Here is a 19,025-nt window from a genome sequence, read left to right as displayed (position 1 = left end):
TAAGTGGAGTTTGAATAATATATTTTATGACACATTTTTTCTTAGCATGTATATTATAAAAATGGAAATTCAGTTCCATAGAATTACACATTTTTAAATAATACAGAAACATTAACCTATTCAATTTAAATAGATTTTTCCTTTAATCTAAATGATATAAAACTGCTTTGTACACTTAATATTAACAGGTTTTTCTGTCATCTTAATAGATTATTTGCTATAATATTAACAATATATTTATAATATTGGCAGAGATCTGAATTCTGGGTATTCAAAGAAATTGTCTGTCTTTAAGTAGGAAACTAAATCTAAGAGTTTAAAAAACTGATTTTTAAAAAATTAAAACAGCCTATTCAGGATCCCAATCGCCAAGCACTAAAAGAAAGTGAGCTATAGAGTGCTATCAAGGCTGCCAAACAACTCAAGACACTTAGTACTTTTACATTTGACCTCTCCCGTTTAAACTCCAGGATGACACCGAATATGGAAAGATAAGAGGACAGAACAGGGCAAGTACACATTTAAATACTCTGCTAATTTAGAATTGAAAGAAAATTAATTGAAATGATCCAACACTTTACAATAAAGTACAGTGTCTTCAATGTATCATATTGTGTTACAGGAAGGCTTGCAAACTGTTCTGCGTTAACAGCTTGTCTCCTTTCTAAAATTAATTGCCTTCAGCTGTATGAACGGCAGAGCATGATCAAGTAACATGAAAGCTTTGGACAGATCAATAATAAAGGCATCGTAATTTATTCTTTGTTCACCACCAACACCACAAGATTAATACGTTTCAAAAAGGCTAATTGAATGAAGTCTTTAGCCTAAAATTGCTATGAAAACATCATCCAAATAGAAAGCATAACACAGCTCCTCAGAGTTGCTAAAACAATCAGGCAAAAGTAACACAGAAATCAACAGCAGGGATAAGAGGTATTTGAAGATGCTGAAATATTTCTTCTGCATCTGTTATAAAATGTTATACTCTATAGGAAGCTGAGCTATCTTTTCCATGTGCAAGATTAAAGGGAGAAAAAAAGTAGAGAAATGCTGATCAAGAGAAGATTTTGTTTCATAACGAGCCAAACTGGTCTAACTTCATTTTTTTGTCTCTTTCTTATATAGTCCCTGTTGCCTGTGCCAATAAGGACTAGAGTTATTTTTTTAAATGATGCAAATACTACATTAGGAAAACTATTCAACTAAATATGTAGTGAGCCTACTATACAAAGTATTTGATAAACATGTACCGATAAATATGCATAGATGTATGAAAAGCTGTGTCAATAAAATACTTTTGGTAAGTAGTCATTTATGTATGTTCACTTTCTAAAAATCACTGCAGTAGACATCAGAAAAACTTTGTTCTAGTCTTGGCTTTGCCTAAAAACAATTCTCTAATAAGGAGTAAATACTTTGTGCCAAATATTCCTCATGGTTATTTATAAAATTTTATTATATGATTCTACTTATAATCTGGTCAGAGAACAGGAAGAATAGCAGACCAGTGACAAGTAGATCATTATTTCATCATGTTCAAAAAGAGTCCAAGACAAGATCAACTGTTAGTCTCCCCTGCAAATATGTGGTTGAGTAAAATATATATTTATGCAATATATATGCATATATTTGTATGTCACAGAAATATATTTTTTAAAATTTTAATATGAATATGCTTGATTTTATACAGTATAAATCTCCTATGTTCCTTTATTTCTTCAGACTAGAGAAATCATACATATGAACAGGATGGACAATATTTCTGAAAACATTAGAATGTATTCCTAAACATAGTCTTGCTTTGTTATCAGAACACTTTTGATGTGTTTTTAATCACTGTGAAAGCCAAATTTCCTTACATGTAAAATGACTCTGTATTAAACATAATATTTAGAACTGGGGGTTAGAATGCAAAGATTCTAAAAGTAGTATATGCTCTAAAAGTAGTTAACTATCAGAAGGTAGAATTTGAAATCCAGCATTTTGAAAAACAAAAATGGGGATTTTAATTTTTTCTAATAATGCTTAGCTTCCTTGCATTTACTATAATTATTTTGTAAAATTTAGCAGAGTAAACCCTAAATTTATATAATTTAACAAATTGTCTATAAATAGAATCTCCTTAAATAATTGCTCATAAACTGGTAAACAACTGAACATAAGTGAAATAATAGAGAAAAACTGAACTTATATTTTAGAGTGAAATTATTCACTAGAGATATTGATAAAGGTAAATATATTGATGTATTTAATGCAAGTTAAGATCTCTCAATTGACAAAGAAAATTTTATAGAAGTTTGGAAAAAACTGATATAATATTAAGATGTGCTAAAATATTACTATAATTATCATATTAATGGTATTACTAGAGACAAATTCATGTTAAAATATGTAAAAGTTCCTTTATACTTCCCATTTGCTCACATAGTACACAAAACCCCTAATTGTGAATACTTTGAAACTACCACCACTGTGTGTTAAATGACCTTTTAAAATGTCAAAGCTAGGCAAAATGATCAAATAAGAAAAGCTTTGCTTTGACACTTGTGCATTTCTCCTTTTAGCATCACGTAATGTTAGATGACTGGGAAGAGACCTACAGGTGAGGTTGCTGATGAGAAAAACAACGTCTTTCTTTGTGCCTGAAATGACAGGACTATTCTTTCAACCAAAAATTCAATGGATTCACCTATGGGCAATTCCCTTACTTCCCTTTCTTATGCTTTATACTGTGTAATCATGCCTATCATGCGTTGTCCAATCAGATGCTGTTTCTCCCCATCTTTGTATTGCTCTCTGCCACTGATCACCTTTCCTTCTGTCCACTGAAACACTGACTAGGAATCTCATTCCCTGATAGGCAGTGCTGATCCTGAGGTTTTTAGTATTTACTCTGAAAGCAATAACACACATAATACTTCTTCAAATCAGTTTGAGAAAAGCTTTCTACCTATTTTTTGTTTCTATGGATCATTATTTAATAATGCAAAATGAAGAAAATAAATTAAACAACCATTTGATTTAGTTTCAAAATAGATAATGTAAGATAAAACCTATAAACACCATCCCAGTTATTCAATCAGTTCAATTTATAAGAATGAAATCAATTTCCTAATGATATAAACAACTATTTTGATCTTTTAAATCTAAATGAGGTGAACAGGGTAGTATCGATACAAAAACACTTTGATATTTAATGAAGGTAAGTATTATGAAATAAAATCATTATAAAATGAACATCATTATGTAAATAGTAAAAAAAACTACTTGATCTTAATTAGCTGTACTGTAAGGTAATGAGCAGACTATGACACAAGAAATGAATTCAATAAATTCATCATGTCTTTCAAAGTATGCAATCAAATTATTTTACCAGAAAAATCATAAATTACTTTTTAAAAATATTAAGATTTATTTCATAAGTCATTGATTACAGTAATGCATAGCTTAACAATTAACAATGGGAAAATATTCTGGGAAATGTGTCTTTAGGGGATTTTGTCATTGTGCAAATGTCATAGGGTATACTTACACAAACTTCAGATGGTAGAGCCTACTACACACCTAGACTATATAATATAGCGTATTACTCTTAGGCTGCATGTTACTGTACTGCATACTGTACTGAATACTGTAGGCAGTTGTAACACAAGGGTATTTGTATATGTAAACATATATGAACATACAAAGGATACAATAAAATCAGTATTGTAATCTTATGGGACAACCACCTTATATGTGGTTCATTGTTTTTTGTTTTGTTTTGTTTTTTTGTTTTTTTTTTTTTTTTTTTTTGAGATGGAGTCTTGCTCTGTCACCAGGCTAGAGTTCAGTGGCATGATCTTGGCTCACTGCAACCTCTGACTCCCAGGTTCAATCTATTCTCCTGCCTCAGCCTCCTGAGTAGCTAGGATTATAGGAGCATGCTACCACACCAGGTTAATTTTTGTATTTTTAGTAGAGATGGGGTATCTCCATGTTGGCCAGCATATTCTTGATCTCCTGACCTTGTGCTCCACCTGCCTTGGCCTCCTAAAATGCTGGGATTACAGGAGTGAGCCATCGTGCCCAACCTGTGGTTCATTGTTAATGGAAATGCTATTACATGGCTCATGACTACATTTCTCAACGTATGGCTAGCCCCTAAATGCACAGCAGTGAAGTCTCAATCTATATTGTTAGTTATGTAAGTGATATCTAAGCTATCTCTAGGTACTAAAGTAAGGTGCCAGTCCAGCTTATTGAAAGTCTGATTTAATTAATTCAGGCAGGACTTGGAAATTGGATTATCAAGAAGACAATTAACTGTGGTACAGCATAGAGTGTAGAGGCATTTTTAAGAACCACCTCTTTTTGAAAAGAAAACAGCAGCTTTTTGGCATGAAACACTTTTGCTGAAAGGTAATTTTAACTATGTAGATATATAGTGGGAATTATGCTGGACAGGAGAAAATATTCAGGAGAAAAAAATTGAACAAATAGAAGTTACCTATTCTTCATTAGGCCACTGGCCAATTTGATCAGTTGATTAGCCCCTATATCTAGATACTACTGGCCCTTGCCTTAATTTCGGGGCGCTATGCCTATTTCAGTTTCTCTTGCTGGTTGTCAGTCTGTTACTTTGTCTGTTTCACCCTCTGCAGCCATTCTTAGAGCCAAAGTATCTTTTAACTTCAAAGCATATTTCTAGATAAGCACAGATTTTATGTCTGTGACTATCAACTCTATTGCCTCAATAGTCCCCTTTCCTTATTTCTTTTACGTTTTAAATGTGGACAATTAGATGCTTTCACTCCTTTCCCACTGCCCCATCCCAATCTACATACACAAAAGATCCATGAGTGTTGAATTTGTCTGCAAAACCTTTTTAAAAGAAATTTTGAATTTGAAAAGAAAGCTTAACATCAGAGATTCTCTCATAAAAGTCTTCACTACCAACATCTTTTTAATTTCTGTGGGCCAGTTACTCTAGGTTTGTCTCCGGGTGATCTGGTAAAATCTGCTGTTGTTTTGCTGGGACATGTGCTTGTTTATTGCCTCAGTCTCCATCACTCCATATACTTGGCTGCTCTACCCATTTTCTTTATTAGCTTCTCCATGGAGGCATTTGATGTTGTATTCTTGTAATGAACACTGTTTTAAATAAGCTGTAAATGGACATATGACTTACTATTCAATGAGTAAATACTCTCTGTGGGTGATTGTGGCAGAAATCTAATTGTTTACAAATACCTGTGAATTGTCTGCTTTGACAATGATACTGTCAAATCTCAACTTGAATTGTAATCATCCCCATGTGTCAAGAATGGGACCAGCTAGAAATAATTGAATCATGGTGGTGGTTCCCCCCATACTCTTCTTGTGGTAGCAAATAAGTCTCATGGGATCTGAGAGTTTTATATTTAAGCTTGTTCCCCTCCACAAATGCCCTCTCTTGCTTGTTGCCATGTAAGACATTACTTTGCTCCTCATTCACCTTCTGCCATGATCGTGAGGCTTTCTGAGCCATGTGGAACTTTGACTCAACTATCTTTCCTTTGTAAACTACCCAGTCTCTGGTATGTCTTTATCAGCAGTGTGAGAACAGACAGTCAATTGCGGTAGAGTGAGGTGTTGCTCTAAAAATTCCCAAAAATGTGGAAGTGACTTTGGAACTGTGTAACAGGCAGAGATTGGAACAGTTTGGAGGGCTCAGAAGAAGATAGGAAAATGTGGGAAATTTTGGAACTTCCTAGAGACTTAGAGGGCTCAGATGACAAGAAGATGCCAGGTTTGGAACTTCCTAGAAACTTGTTGAGTGGCTTTGACCAACATGCTGATAGTGATATGGACAATAAAGTCCAGGCTAAGGTAGTCTCAGATGAAGATGAGAAACTGGCTGGGAAAGAGAGTTAAGGTCACTCTTGCTATACAGAGACTGGTGGAATTTTGCCCCTGACATAGAAATCTATAGAACATTGAACTTGAGAGAGATGATTAGGCCTATCTGGTGGAAAAAATTTCTAAGTGGCAGAGTTCAAGAGGAAGCAGAGCATAAAAGTTTGAAAAATTTTCAGCCTAATGATGCAGTAGAAAAGAAGAACTCATTTTCTGGAGATAAATTCAAGCCAACTGCAGAAGTTTGCTTAAGTAATGAGGAGCCAAATGCTAATCACTGAGACAATGGAGAAAATGTCTCCAGGGAATGACAGAGACCTTTGTGGCAGCCCCTCCCAGCACAGGCCCAAAGGCCTAGGAGGGAAAAATGGTTTTCTGGACTGGATCCAGAGCCCCCCTGCTGTGTGCAGCCTCAGGACGTGATGCCCTGCATCCCAGCTGCTCCAGCTGTGGCTAAATGGAGCCAATGTACAGCTTGGGCTATTGTTTCAGAGGGTGCAAGCCCCAAGCTTTGGTAGCTTCCATGTGGTGTTGAGCCTGAAGGTTCACAGAAGTCAAGAATTGAGGTTTGGGAACCTCTGCCTAGATGTCAAAAGATGTATGGAAATGCCTGGATATCCAGGCAGAAGTCTGCTGCAGAGGTGGAGCCCTCATGGAGAAGCTCTGCTAGGGCAGTGCAGAAGGGAAATGTGGGGTTGAAGCCCCCACATGAGTCCCCACTAGGGCACTGCTTAGTGGAGCTGTGAAAAAAGGGCTATCGTCCTCCAGACCCCAGAATGATAGATCCAATCCACCAATAGCCTCCACCATGCACCTGGAAGAGCTGCAGACACTCAATGCCAGTCACGGAAGCAGCTAGGGCAGGGGGCTGTACCCTGCAAAGTCACAGGGCAGAGCTGCCCAAGACTATGGGAACCCACCTCTTGCATCAGCATGACCCAGATGTGAGACATGGAGTCAAAGGAGATCCTTTTGGAGCTTTAAGATTTGACTGCCCCACTGGATTTCAGACTTACATGTGGCCTGTAGCCCCTTTGTTTTGTCCAATTTCTGCCATTTGAAATGAATGTATTTACCAAATGCCAGTAACCCCATTGTATCAAGGAAGTAACTAACTTGCTTTTGCTTTTACATGCTCATAGGTGGAAGGGACTTGCCTTGTCTCAGATGAGACTTTGGACTGTGAACTTTTCAGTTAAGGCTGAAATGATTTAAGACTTGGGGGGACTGTTGAGAAGGCATGACTTTTTGAAATGTGAGGACGTGAGATTTGTGGGGGAGGTTGGGTTGAAATGATATAGTTTGGCTGTATCCCCACCCAAATCTCAACTTGAATAATACACACATGTCAAGGGTGGGAATAGGTATAGATAATTCAGTTATGGGGGTGGTTTTTCCCATACTGTTCTCATGGTAGTGAATAAGTCTCAAAAGATCTGATGGTTTTATAAATTGGAGTTCTCCTGCACAAGCTCTCCCTCTTGCCTGTCACCATGTAAGATGTGACTTTCTTCTTCATTCACCTTCCACCATGATTGTGAGGCCTCCTCAGCCATATTGAACTTTGAGTCAACTAAACCTTGTTTCTTTATAAACTACCCAGTCTCAGGTATGTCTTTATTAGCAGCATGAGAACAGACTATACAGACAACTTCTAGTCTACATTTCCAAATCCCTTTGTAGTTAGGCAGAGCCATGCCTTCAGTTCTGGTCAGCATTTTCAATGGAAATTATGGACTTTTCCCTGGCTTGACCCCTATAAAATCTCCCCAAGCTCCTTCAAGCTCTTTTTCTTATCTAAATGCCTACAATTAAGTGGAGGATTCTGAGACCCTAAATATTGCAGATGTAGAAGATGGAGTTGGCTTGTCTTCCTGACAGCATGAAACACAGGCCACTGCTTACCTGTATTGTAACATGACACAAGAGACACACAGACTTTATTGTGTTAAGCCAGGAATATTTGCCTAATATTTGTAAGAGAAGTTAGATTATCCTGATTAGTACAACAGATAGGGACAAGACGCAGAGAAATTCTAGGCAGAAAAGGGCAGGTCCCTGGTGAAACCCCACCCTCAAGCTGAAAAGCCTGATACAGCAGCCCAAAGTAAGAATTTATATCTCTGTTTTTCTATCAAATGTTGCCTTTTCCTAAAACATCCATGGCCCCACCCCATCCCATCCTGTGCCTGTAAAGACCCCAGACTAAGCTGACAGAGAGGAGAAGCAGCTGGACTTGAGGGACTATGACTGGATATCAGAGAGATGCAGCTTGACTTCAGAGGGACAGCTTGACTGCATAACTTTAGAGAAGTATCTGGCCAGAGACAACTGGACTTCAGGGGAAGATTACCTTCCCACCCAGTTCCCTTTTCAGCTGCCCTTCCTGCTCAGACCCACTTTCATTGGCAATAGAATCCCCCACATTTATCATTCTTCAATTTTCTGCATGACTTCATTTTTCCTGGATGCTGGCCAAGAGCTCAGGAGCTATGAGTGTGGTTACAAAAGGCTGCCACACTAGCTGTTTGCCCTTGTTGGTGGAAGGCAGGTGCCTCATCAGAAAGGCAGAGGGCCCACTTATCTGTTAACACGTCAGCCATCTGCAGATGGCAGAGCTAAAAGATCACCGTAACATGCTCTCTGGGGCTTCAGGGATTGCGGACACCCCCAAACGCTGCTGCAGGGCCTGCAAGGGAGTTTGCTCCTTCCAGTGCCCAAAAGCAATCACCTCAGCTCCTGGACCCACTCACCTGTGTGCTCCCTCCCACAAGGGGTGGAGCACAGCAGGTCTGAATGAGTGGAGTTCGCTCCTGCTGGCGCTGAAATAGACAGCTGGTTTCCAGTGCCTCGTGTACTCCAGCTCCTGCCTTGTTCACTCATGTACTTCCTCCTATGAGGAGTTGAGCGCAGGCTGAGTAAACAAGTCGCAAGTCCTGCAAAGGGGTTAGGGGAATATCCTGCTTCACAACCCTACTATCTGCAAATTGTAACAATTGCCATAGTGTTAGATAAATAATACTTTCTTATAATTGCTGTTTTCTTTTATCAAAAGTTACCGGCATGTGTATCTTTAAGAAGATTCTTTGAGGTCTTTTGGAGACCACATTCTCTCTGATTTCTCTTTTTTCTGAATCTTTTCCAATTAATAAATGGGATTTTTATGTGTTGTTATAGCATTTGCTAAATTAAAATGAAAGAGATTTTTATGTGTTAGCAATAAGTTGACTATATAATTTATTGTCTAGACCAGGACACTTGAAAGTAAAAGATTTTGCTGAAAATAATTGAAATTATATAATTTCTGAAATATTTTATTGAATAACAAATTTGTTTAATAAGTTGAGACATAAAAAGTTCTCAAAATAAATTTGTTTTTAAAATGAAAATTTTCAAAATATGTTTTTAAAAAGAAAATTATTTTCAAAAATGCACCTTAAAATATATTGCAGCAAAATTTTAAAAATACTGTTTTTATTTAAACATTAAAATACAATTATTTTTGTGACTTTATATATTTTAATCAATTTCTCACTATATGTATCACTAATACCAAGTCATTTGTGCATTTAAAAGAAAAATTGTTTTCAATATTCAATTTTTATATTTTATCATAAATATGTTCATAATATTCATCACAGTCTAATTGTGTGCTTAATTAAAATGTTTGATGCTTTCAATTGACTCACTCTTACAGCAGATTTTTAATTGGGGAATGTTCAGAAAAATACACTAGTAGAGAAAGAATAGTATCAATCCTGCTTGTTTACTATTGAAATGTGAAAATATTACAGCCCAAATATATTCAGAGCTACTGTCTTTTTACCTGTGGATTCCAGAGTATCTTTCTTTGATAAATATTCATATGAGAAAAACAAAAAAATTAGTTTTTACATTTTAAACTTATTGTATTTTTTTTAATTTTTTTAACATTTATTTTAGGTTCAGGGGTACATGCAGGTTTGTTACACAGGTAATGTGCATGTCACAGAGATTTGGTGTACAGTTTATTTTAGCACTTGGTTAATAAGCATAGTACCCAAAAGTTAGTTTTTCTATCTTCTCCATGCTCCTACCATCCAACCTCAAATAGGCCCCAGTGGTTATAGGATTTTTCTTTGAGTCCAAGCTCAATGTTCAGTTCCCACTTAAAGTGAGAATGTCTGAAATTTGGTCTTCTGTTCTTGTGTTAGTCTGCTTAGGATAATGGCCTCCAACTCCATCCATATTGGTGCAAAGGCCATTATCTCACTTTTTAAAAAATGGCTGTATAGCATTCTGTTGTATATATTTACCACATTTTTTTTTATCCAGTCTACCATTGACGGGCATTTAACTTGATTCCATGTCTTTGCTATTGTGAACAGTGTTGCCATGAACATACATGTGCATGTGTGTTTAGGGCAGAATGATTTATATTCCTTTGGTTATATACCCAACAGTGGGATTGCTGGGTCAAATGGTAACTCTGTTTTGAGTTCCTTGAGAGATCACCAGCTGCTTTCCACAACAGCTGAACTAATTTACATCCTCACCAGCAGTGTGTAAGTGTTCCCTTTTCTCCACAAACTTGCCAGCATCTGTTATTTTTTGACTTTTTGATAATAGCCATTCTGACCTGTGTGAGATGGTATCTCATTGTGATTCTGATTTGCATTTCTCTAATAATTACAGATGTTAAACATTTTTTTCACATGCTTTTTGACTGTGTATATGTCTTCTTTTAAATAGTGTCTGTTTTTGTCATTTGCCCACTTTTTTTAACTTTTTTGCTGTTTAGGAAAAAAAATACAGCTCGCTGCCAGCACTCATCTAATTTTACATAAACATGCTCTTTGAGGCTGAAGCAAATTTGACTGATTTTCAATGTGAAAAGAAAACATAAAAGTTCTTGGAATTATTTCTAAACAGAAGTAACAACGGAATTGTCTGAATCATCAGAATCATCGATTTTGGAAAAATTGAATTTATCAAATGAATCTTAGGCCAAAAATTGTTCAAGAACAATGTTAACATCACACGCAGGAATGCTACATTTTCAGTGATCAAGAATTATTATATTTTGTAAATGGAAATACAACTACTAAAACCAGAATACTATAAATACAGTAATGTCTTTCGTTTCCAAAGCTGATACACTAGAGTGATGCAAGAATAATAAAAAAAAGTGAGATATTTTGTGGCTAACATAATTAGGGTAAATGTTGCAGCCACAAGCACCACTGACAAGTATTCTTGGGTAAAACGAGAAAAGGGTTAATGGGGTTGTCTGTTTTGTGCTTGCAAATTTGTTTAATAGATTTTGGATATTTGATATTTGTTGGATGCATTGTTTGCAAATATTTCTCTCGTTCTGTGGGTTGTCTGTTTACTCTGTTGATAGTTTCTTTTGTTGTGTAGAAGCTCCTTAGTTTAATTAGGTCCCAATTGCCAATTTTGTTTTTGTTGCAATTGATTTTGGCATCTTTATCATGAAATCTTTGCCGGGTCCCATGTACAGAATGGTATTTCCCAGGTTATCTTACAGAGTTTTTATAGTTTTAGGCTTTACATTTAAGTCTTTAGTACATCTTGAGTTAATTTTTTATATGGTGTAAGAAAGGGGTTTAGGCTCAATCTTTGGCATATGGCTAGTCAGTTTTTCCAGCACCACATATTGAATAGGGAGTTCTTTTCCTATTGCTTATGGGAAATTTGTCATTTTCTATGAAGATAAGATGGTTATAGGTGTACAGCATTATTTCTGGGCTTTCTATTCTGTTCCATTGGTCTATGTTTTTGCGCCATTACCATGCTGTTTGAGTTACTGTAGCCTTATAGTACAGTTTGAAGCAGGGTAATGTGATGCCTCCAGCTCTATTCTTTTTGCTTAGTATTGCCTTGGCAATTCAGTCACTTTTTTGGTTCCATATAAATTTTAAAATAGTTTTTCTTAATTCTATGAAGAATGTCATTGGTACTTTGATAGGAATAGCATTAAATCTGTAATTGTTTTGGGCATTTTGGCCATTTTAGCAATATTGATTCATCTTCTAAGCATGGAACATTTTTTCCATTTGTTGGTGTCATCTCTGATTTTTTTGAGCAGTGTTTTGTAATTCTTATTGTAAAGGTCTTTCACCTCCTTAGTTAGCTGTATTCCTGGGTATTTTATTCTTTTTGTGGCTATTGGGAATGAAATTGCATTATTGATTTGGCTCTCAGCTTGGATGCTGTTGTTGTATAGGAGTGCTACTAATTTTTTACTTTGACTTTGTGTTATGAAACTTTGCTGAAGTTGTTTATCAGCTCAAAGAGTTTTTGTGGAGAGACTGTGGAGTTTTCTAGGTATATAATCATATCATCTGCAAACAGGGATAGTTTGACTTCCTCTCTTTCTATTTGTATATGTTTTATTTTTTTCCCTTGCCTGATTGCTCTCACTAGGACTTTCAGTACTGTGATGAACAGGAGAGGTAAGAGAGGGTATCCTTGTCTTGTTCCAGTTTTATAGGGGAAAGCTTCCAGTTTTTGCCCTTTCAGCATTATTGTTGGCTATGGAATTTTCATAGATGGCTCTTAATATTTTGAGGTATGTTTCTTCCATGCCTATTTTGTTGAGAGGTTTAACATGAAGAGATGTTGAATTTTATGACAGCCTGTTCTGCATCTATTGAGATGATCCTGGGGTTTTTGTTTTTCATTCTGTTTATGTGGTGAATCACATTTATTGATTTATGTTTGGTGAACCAACCTTGCATCTGAAGTATTCTTTGTGTGTGTGTGTGTGTGTCTCTGCCAGGTTTTGGTATTAGGATGATATTGATCTCATGGAATGAGTTAAAAAGGAGTCCATCCAACTTAATTTTTGGGAATAGTTTCAGTAGGAATGGTACCAGCTCTTCTTTATGCATCTGGTAGAATTTGTAAATATGTCTAGTCCTAGGCTTTTTCTGGTTTGTAGCCTTTTTGTTACTGATTAGATTTTGGGACTAATTATTGATTTGTTGAGGGATTCAATTTCTTCCTGGTTCAATCTTGGGAGGTTGAATTTGATTATGATATAAGGTGGGTGTGGTTCACCGACTTCTATTCTAGTCTGCTCCTGGGTCTTAGAGAAGCCCCCCTCTGATTACTGTCTCCATGCTTGTTTCTATTGTAGGGTATTCTGGTCAATGAGGCTCCCTCAGGTAGTGGCTGCAGTTGGCATACAAATGGCATCCTTGCCAGGTCAGCCCCAATCTGCTGTCTGTGTGCTTCATAGGGAAACCAGGTCTGTACCTGCCTGCACAGTTCAGGTTGAAGCAGGACTACTGAGGTAGAAGCCATGGCAGGTATGGCCCATCTGGGTACAAGAGGTGGGATGGCTGGAGTTGCCCCCACACCATCTGGGTATTTTTAGGGAAACAGGAGGTTTCACCCCTTGACAAATGTAGGCAGTAGTACCACTGGGCTAGAAACTCTAGCAGGTGTGGCTTGCCTGGCTACCAGTGGTGGGATGGGTGGGGAGACCCACGCTGCCATCTGGGTGCTTCCTGGGAAAACAGGAAGCTCTAAGTCTTGTTTTAAATAACTACACATACTAAAAGCTACTAAGGATTAAATTTTAGCTTCCTATTCAGTGAGTATTTTGAATAAAATTTTCAACTTTGAATAAATTTCAACTGAAATATAGGTGTTGCCTTACATAATGTTAAATACCACACATGGTTCTTTAGGTTGATTTATAAAATAGTTTTTCCAAGGGCAGACATTTCTAAAATATAACTGATAATGGGCATCAGAGTGCAAAAGGACATAATATGAAGAATTTTGTTTTGCTTTGTACAAGAGCTACATAACTAAAATTTTGTATTTTAATTACATTCTGTCTGTATGTATGTGTATGTATAAGTAAACTCAGATAACTTCAAGTTTTATTTCAACTGGTAAAATATGACAGCTAATAATAACCTTACAGTAGCATTCAGAGTAATGTCTGATGTTTAACCTTTGAGAATGAATTTTTAATGACTTCACTTTGATTTCACAAATTGGATTTTAAAAATTAACCTATATCAGGAGTCCACTGACTTTGTATTTGAAGTTATCTGATGGCATTGATATATACTAAGATCATTTTATTATCTATGGACTTCCGTTAGCATAGCCACACATTGATAGTTATTTCATTTTTCATAGTGCATAAGAAAACTTGAAGATGAATATAGTGAAAAAATTTTTGGAAAGAAATCTTTGAATGCAAATTTGTTTTTCAAAGGGAGGTGTGTAAACACACTTTCAGCAGTTACTCTTGCTAAATTATTATATTTGGGTGCACATTTTTTCACATGTCAACTAGCTTTATACTGATTGTTCAACAAATTCAAGTTGCAGAGTTCTCTTGTGCTTCCTTGTGTCACCAATGTGGGTGGTAAATGTGCATGAACATTTTGTGAGATTACATTTTCAATATCAACTATCCTAAACAATAGAAACTCAGAACTTATTTTTCTGTTGCACATGTACTTGTTTGGGCTTATTGCTGCTGAATTTTTTTAAAAAATAATACAGAACAACAAAGACAAAAGCATGACCATATAACAAATATAGAATTGTAGTTTTGAACCACAAATGACAAAAAAAATCATTATAACAAAACATCTGGACTACTAAGTGTTCTACTGCAGGATTACTCTGTCTTTGTATAATACGTATATTTAAAACATAGCCAATAAAAATTGACAGAATTTCTCATTAACCATGGTAGCTTTTGATATCTTCTAAGCTTCAGCAAGGGTCATGGCACACTAGTTATTTTAAAGTGGTCAGCAAGGACAGCCACATAGAAGAGTGCACCTCATTTTATTAGTTAGCATGCTGTGCTTAAATATGTTGGGTCTTTTGCTTCTGGAAAAGGTGCAGAAATTAAAACTGGGTTTTTGGTTGGCTTTCAGACTGAAATGTGTTAGAATTCAATTCTCTACCCATGAGTGTCTCACACAATACAATAGAGAGAATACCAGAAGATGAAAATAAAAATTAGAGATATGCCAAACCCATCCTAAATTAATGCAACTATTGATAATGATTTTAAAAAACAAAAAATCAGGAACAACTGCTAAATGCACCATAAGGGTCTTGGGGACAATAAATATAACCTGGATATCTCCCAGGGAAACCAACATTTGGTTACACACAATATTGGGAAGTTCTTTACCATAGAACCACAACTAAAATGGTCACCTATTTAGAGTTCTATTGATTATTCCCATTAGTTTGGGCAAGTTCCTTTATTTCTATAAACTCATAAAGTTGATATGAAGATTGAGTTCTAGGAAAGAGAAAAGCTCAAAGCCTGATAGCTAGAAATATTAACAATAAGTATCTAGATGGATTTTCAGTGACCATAAAAGTTAAAAAGTTCTTAGTCCAGTTACAGTTAGGTATTTTGAGTCTATTTAATAAATTTAATCTGAAATCACAACTAAAATTCTTATATCACAATGAATATGCTTAAAAATGCTGAATGTATTTAAAAATGGGAAACACATTGGATTAAAGATTACTTGGATATTCAGTTGCTTGCTTAGTGATGGAGGTGTGAAAATGGAAAACTGTGAGCAGTAACAGAGAGGTCCCTTTGCCATTAACATCTGTTACAGCCACAATTATTAATATTGTTACCATTTTTCACAGCAGGAATGGTTTCCATCTCCATTTTATATTACAACAAATAATTTGGGAAATGATTAATGAGATTTTTAATTATAGATTGAGTTTATCTTAAAACAATCTGTGCCACTGCAGCTGGAAGGGATCAGGCTTTAATTACAACCAGGAAAAACTCCACAGTGAAACCAAGCCATGTCCATTTTAGGGTGCACAGACCTGCTCCATGCCTACTTCACCTTCACACTTGACTGCTTAGCTCCATTTTTTAACACATGGTGCTAATGAGGCCATGGCCATGTTTTCACTGACCATATGTGCCAGTTAGCTTCACTGTTCCAGTGCTACAGATTGTTTTCATAAACTTGGGCTGCCAACTCAACAATTCCTCCACTCATTCACCAGGGGGATCTGGCAAAAAAAAAAAAAAACATGGGCTATCTGTTATAAAGTTAAAACAAGGGCTAATTGCTTGGTGATAAGGGTAAGAAGGCTTATCTTTAAAATCATAGTCTTCAAAATGGCATGTTAATTCAGAGGCTTCCTCTGACTTGATTACTTTTAATTTAACTTCAAGAAATAACTATTTAAGGAGGGCAGCATAAAAAGAACACTAGACCAGGAATTTGAAATCTGGATTTTATTCTGATCTCTTTTTCAAATAGATGCATGACCTTGAAATGCTATCAAATTAGCCTACTCCCATTATCCTCTGGAAAGTTTGAGGGTTGCCTCACATAATTGCCCACCAAGCAAGCTCTAATAGTCCATAATTCTATAATTCAAGATGCCAAGCATTGGAAGCATTGTTTGATGATGAGGCTTCAGGCTGGAAAGGGGAACTGATGCATCTTAAAAACTCGAACTGTATCTCAGGCAGATGGTTGTTAGCTGTTAGTTGTCAGGATCTCTTGTTGAGCAAAGATGTGCTCCCACGGACTTACAGGTGCTTCTGTTTTGTAGCACTGGTTTTGCAGTTTTGTTGCTTACAGGAGGAGTGCAAATCAGCCATCAGGCCAGGGGGAGAAATACATGATACTGGTCTTGATGAATTTGCTCACTGACTATCTTTCTTCTGTTTGTCTCAGCAGACTTCTGCCCGGGGCGTGGAATGAGTACATTCTTCCCTGTCAGGTCGTGGGAATTATTTTCCACCATGAGCACAGTGCTCTTTTTAGCTTTGCATCACTGAGTAACTGTCAGGAGACAAGCACTATGACAAGAAATATCCATCCTTAAAACCATCTATTTATTTGTACCCAAAGACATGTTGAGGTTAGAGGTTGGTGTAAAATCTTCTGATTATGTGCGTATACATACATACACACACACACAGACACATGCACAAGCTAGAAAAGTTCTTGCTTACTAATTTAAAGAAGACTATAACTATATTTACATTAGGGTCTAACATAGGGACTTATTTCTTTTAACAAATATAGGCTGGATAAGAATTATAACTAAGCTGGTAATGCAACTCTTCTTGAGGGAATTAAATTATTATACCTAATACAAATCATAGTACGCATTTTTACTTTATCCATAGTAACTACAATGGGAGGGATAGAGTGGGAATTTTTTTATTTATGAATGAATATATTTGCATGGATTACAAGTTGAGAAATAACTCAAACTTGATGATAAATATCAATGAAAACAACCATAAAGGTTTCAAAAAAGTGTGCTAGAATTAATGAACTTGAAAAGTAATTCAACTAATCAGCAGTTTGATGGGTTTAGAGCAAAAATTAGAGAAACGGAAGAAAGGGTAAAACTATTGGAAAAACACAGTAGGGAATGTAAGTAGAGTGTGAGAACTGCTGCGGAACAGATTGCCGTTATAATTAGAGACAACATTTCACTCTCCTTTAAATACAAGTCCCTGGAAATTGCTCTGAGTGAAAGAGGGGGAGGCACAGCTGTTTGAGTGTACAGCTGGTGGGAATGACAAAGACTACAGTCAGTTAGACGTAAACCAGTTAAAAAAATAGACTAGCTAAGTAACAGTAACACCTGGCTTGAGCATAACGACAAATATGCATTATTCTTAAGGAAATAAAACATAGAGGGTTTTTATGGCAAATACGAAAATTTCTACCCGGTAATAAATATGTTTCATGCATATAAGAATCTCTCCAACTAGTGGCTCACGCCTGTAATCCAAGCACTTTGAGAGGCCAAGGCGGGTGGATTACCTGAGGTCAGCAGTTCGAGACCAGCCTGGCCAACATGGCAAAACCCCATCTCTACTAAAAATACAAAAAATTAGCTGCGCATGGTGGCACGCACCTGTAATTCCAGCTACTCAGAAGGCTGAGGCGGGAGAATTGCTTGAACCTGGAAGGTGGAGGTTGCAGTGAGCAGAGATTGCGCCATTGCACTCCAGCCTGGGCAACAAGAGCGAGACACCATCTCCAAATACATATATATATATAAAGAATCTCTCCAACTATTAATTGTACAAAGAGGTAAAAAACCTAAATCTAAAAGAACAATATATATTGAAATATTATGAGACTAATAGCATTAATTGTAGCGCTCGTATTCAATTGTGTCCTTTGTTATACATAAATCTTCAGAATAAGTGATCAAATACTTGATAAATAAAAAATCTCCTCCCTGTAATAGTCAAAAGAATATTCAGTAGGTGTCCTGGAAGGATACTCCACACACCCAGTTGCTTGTCTCACCCTTCCTCTGTGCATTCTTCGGAAACGTGCACAGACTCAACCTGCTGACTCATTTTGTCTTGCCATAAAAGCACTAGACAAATAAGAAAAATGAATATGTACACTTTTGGCTTACAGCTGACCAAAATCTCAGAAATGCCAGGATTGTAGAGCTTGTTCTCTCATCTTTTAATGTTATCAAATATTAACATCTACATCAGATCTTTTCCATGGCACACAGCAAACAATTCCTACCAGTGCCTTAGCTGCACAATTGTAAAAGCAGATCCATCCTGTAGTTATTCTTAAAGAGGCTGTTATGATATTTGCCAAGAACAAATTACCCTGTGAGCGAGGGTATTGTCTGAGATGAGATAGCGCCTTTGTGAACTGACCATAAGAATTCACAGACCATCTCTGTTTCACCTTCTGCTGATTATATTCACACGCAACCCAAGACGTTTGATGATTCTTACCTCTTCGACAAAGACAATTTTCCCTTTTCTAGTCTTCACCTCATTCTGCCAGGAAAATAAAAGGGATGTAGAGAGGGGCAAGTTGTCTGATGAGAATCCAAATAGCCAATATATCTTTCTTATGGACCCCTTCCTCTCTAGTTAGTGCTCCATGGAATATTTATACCTCATCACCATGAGGAAAGGGGCCAAACCTTTTCTGGTAAGTTAGAGATATTTTTAGTCAGAGTTTACACTGTGTTTTACTAGCTGTAATTTAATCAGTAGTTGTTCATAAATTTAGTGTATAAAAGTAAGAGATGTAACAATCCTCATTGCATTTCCCCTTTGCTTGAATATAAAACAAGTATTTGTCATATAAATATAAATA

General features: G+C 36.4%; 1 long non-coding RNA gene across 1 annotated transcript in view; it reads right to left on the bottom strand.

The window, feature by feature from the left end:
• Positions 1-16,135: 16,135 nt before the first annotated feature.
• The window catches only part of LOC105739808, a 42,066-nt gene continuing 39,176 nt past the window's right edge, over positions 16,136-19,025 (bottom strand). Inside the window, exons 5-6 of the long non-coding RNA XR_001115790.2 lie at positions 18,656-18,700; positions 16,136-16,723 (exon numbers count right to left, since the gene is read on the bottom strand). This is a non-coding gene — a long non-coding RNA (uncharacterized LOC105739808). The remainder of the gene's footprint in view (positions 16,724-18,655; positions 18,701-19,025) is intronic.

The sequence above is a fragment of the Nomascus leucogenys genome, chromosome 5 (genome assembly GCF_006542625.1).
Source record: "Nomascus leucogenys isolate Asia chromosome 5, Asia_NLE_v1, whole genome shotgun sequence".
Lineage (NCBI taxonomy): Eukaryota > Metazoa > Chordata > Mammalia > Primates > Hylobatidae > Nomascus > Nomascus leucogenys.
The sequence above is the reverse complement of the archived record's forward strand: the minus strand, read 5'-3'. Positions and strand labels throughout refer to the sequence as shown.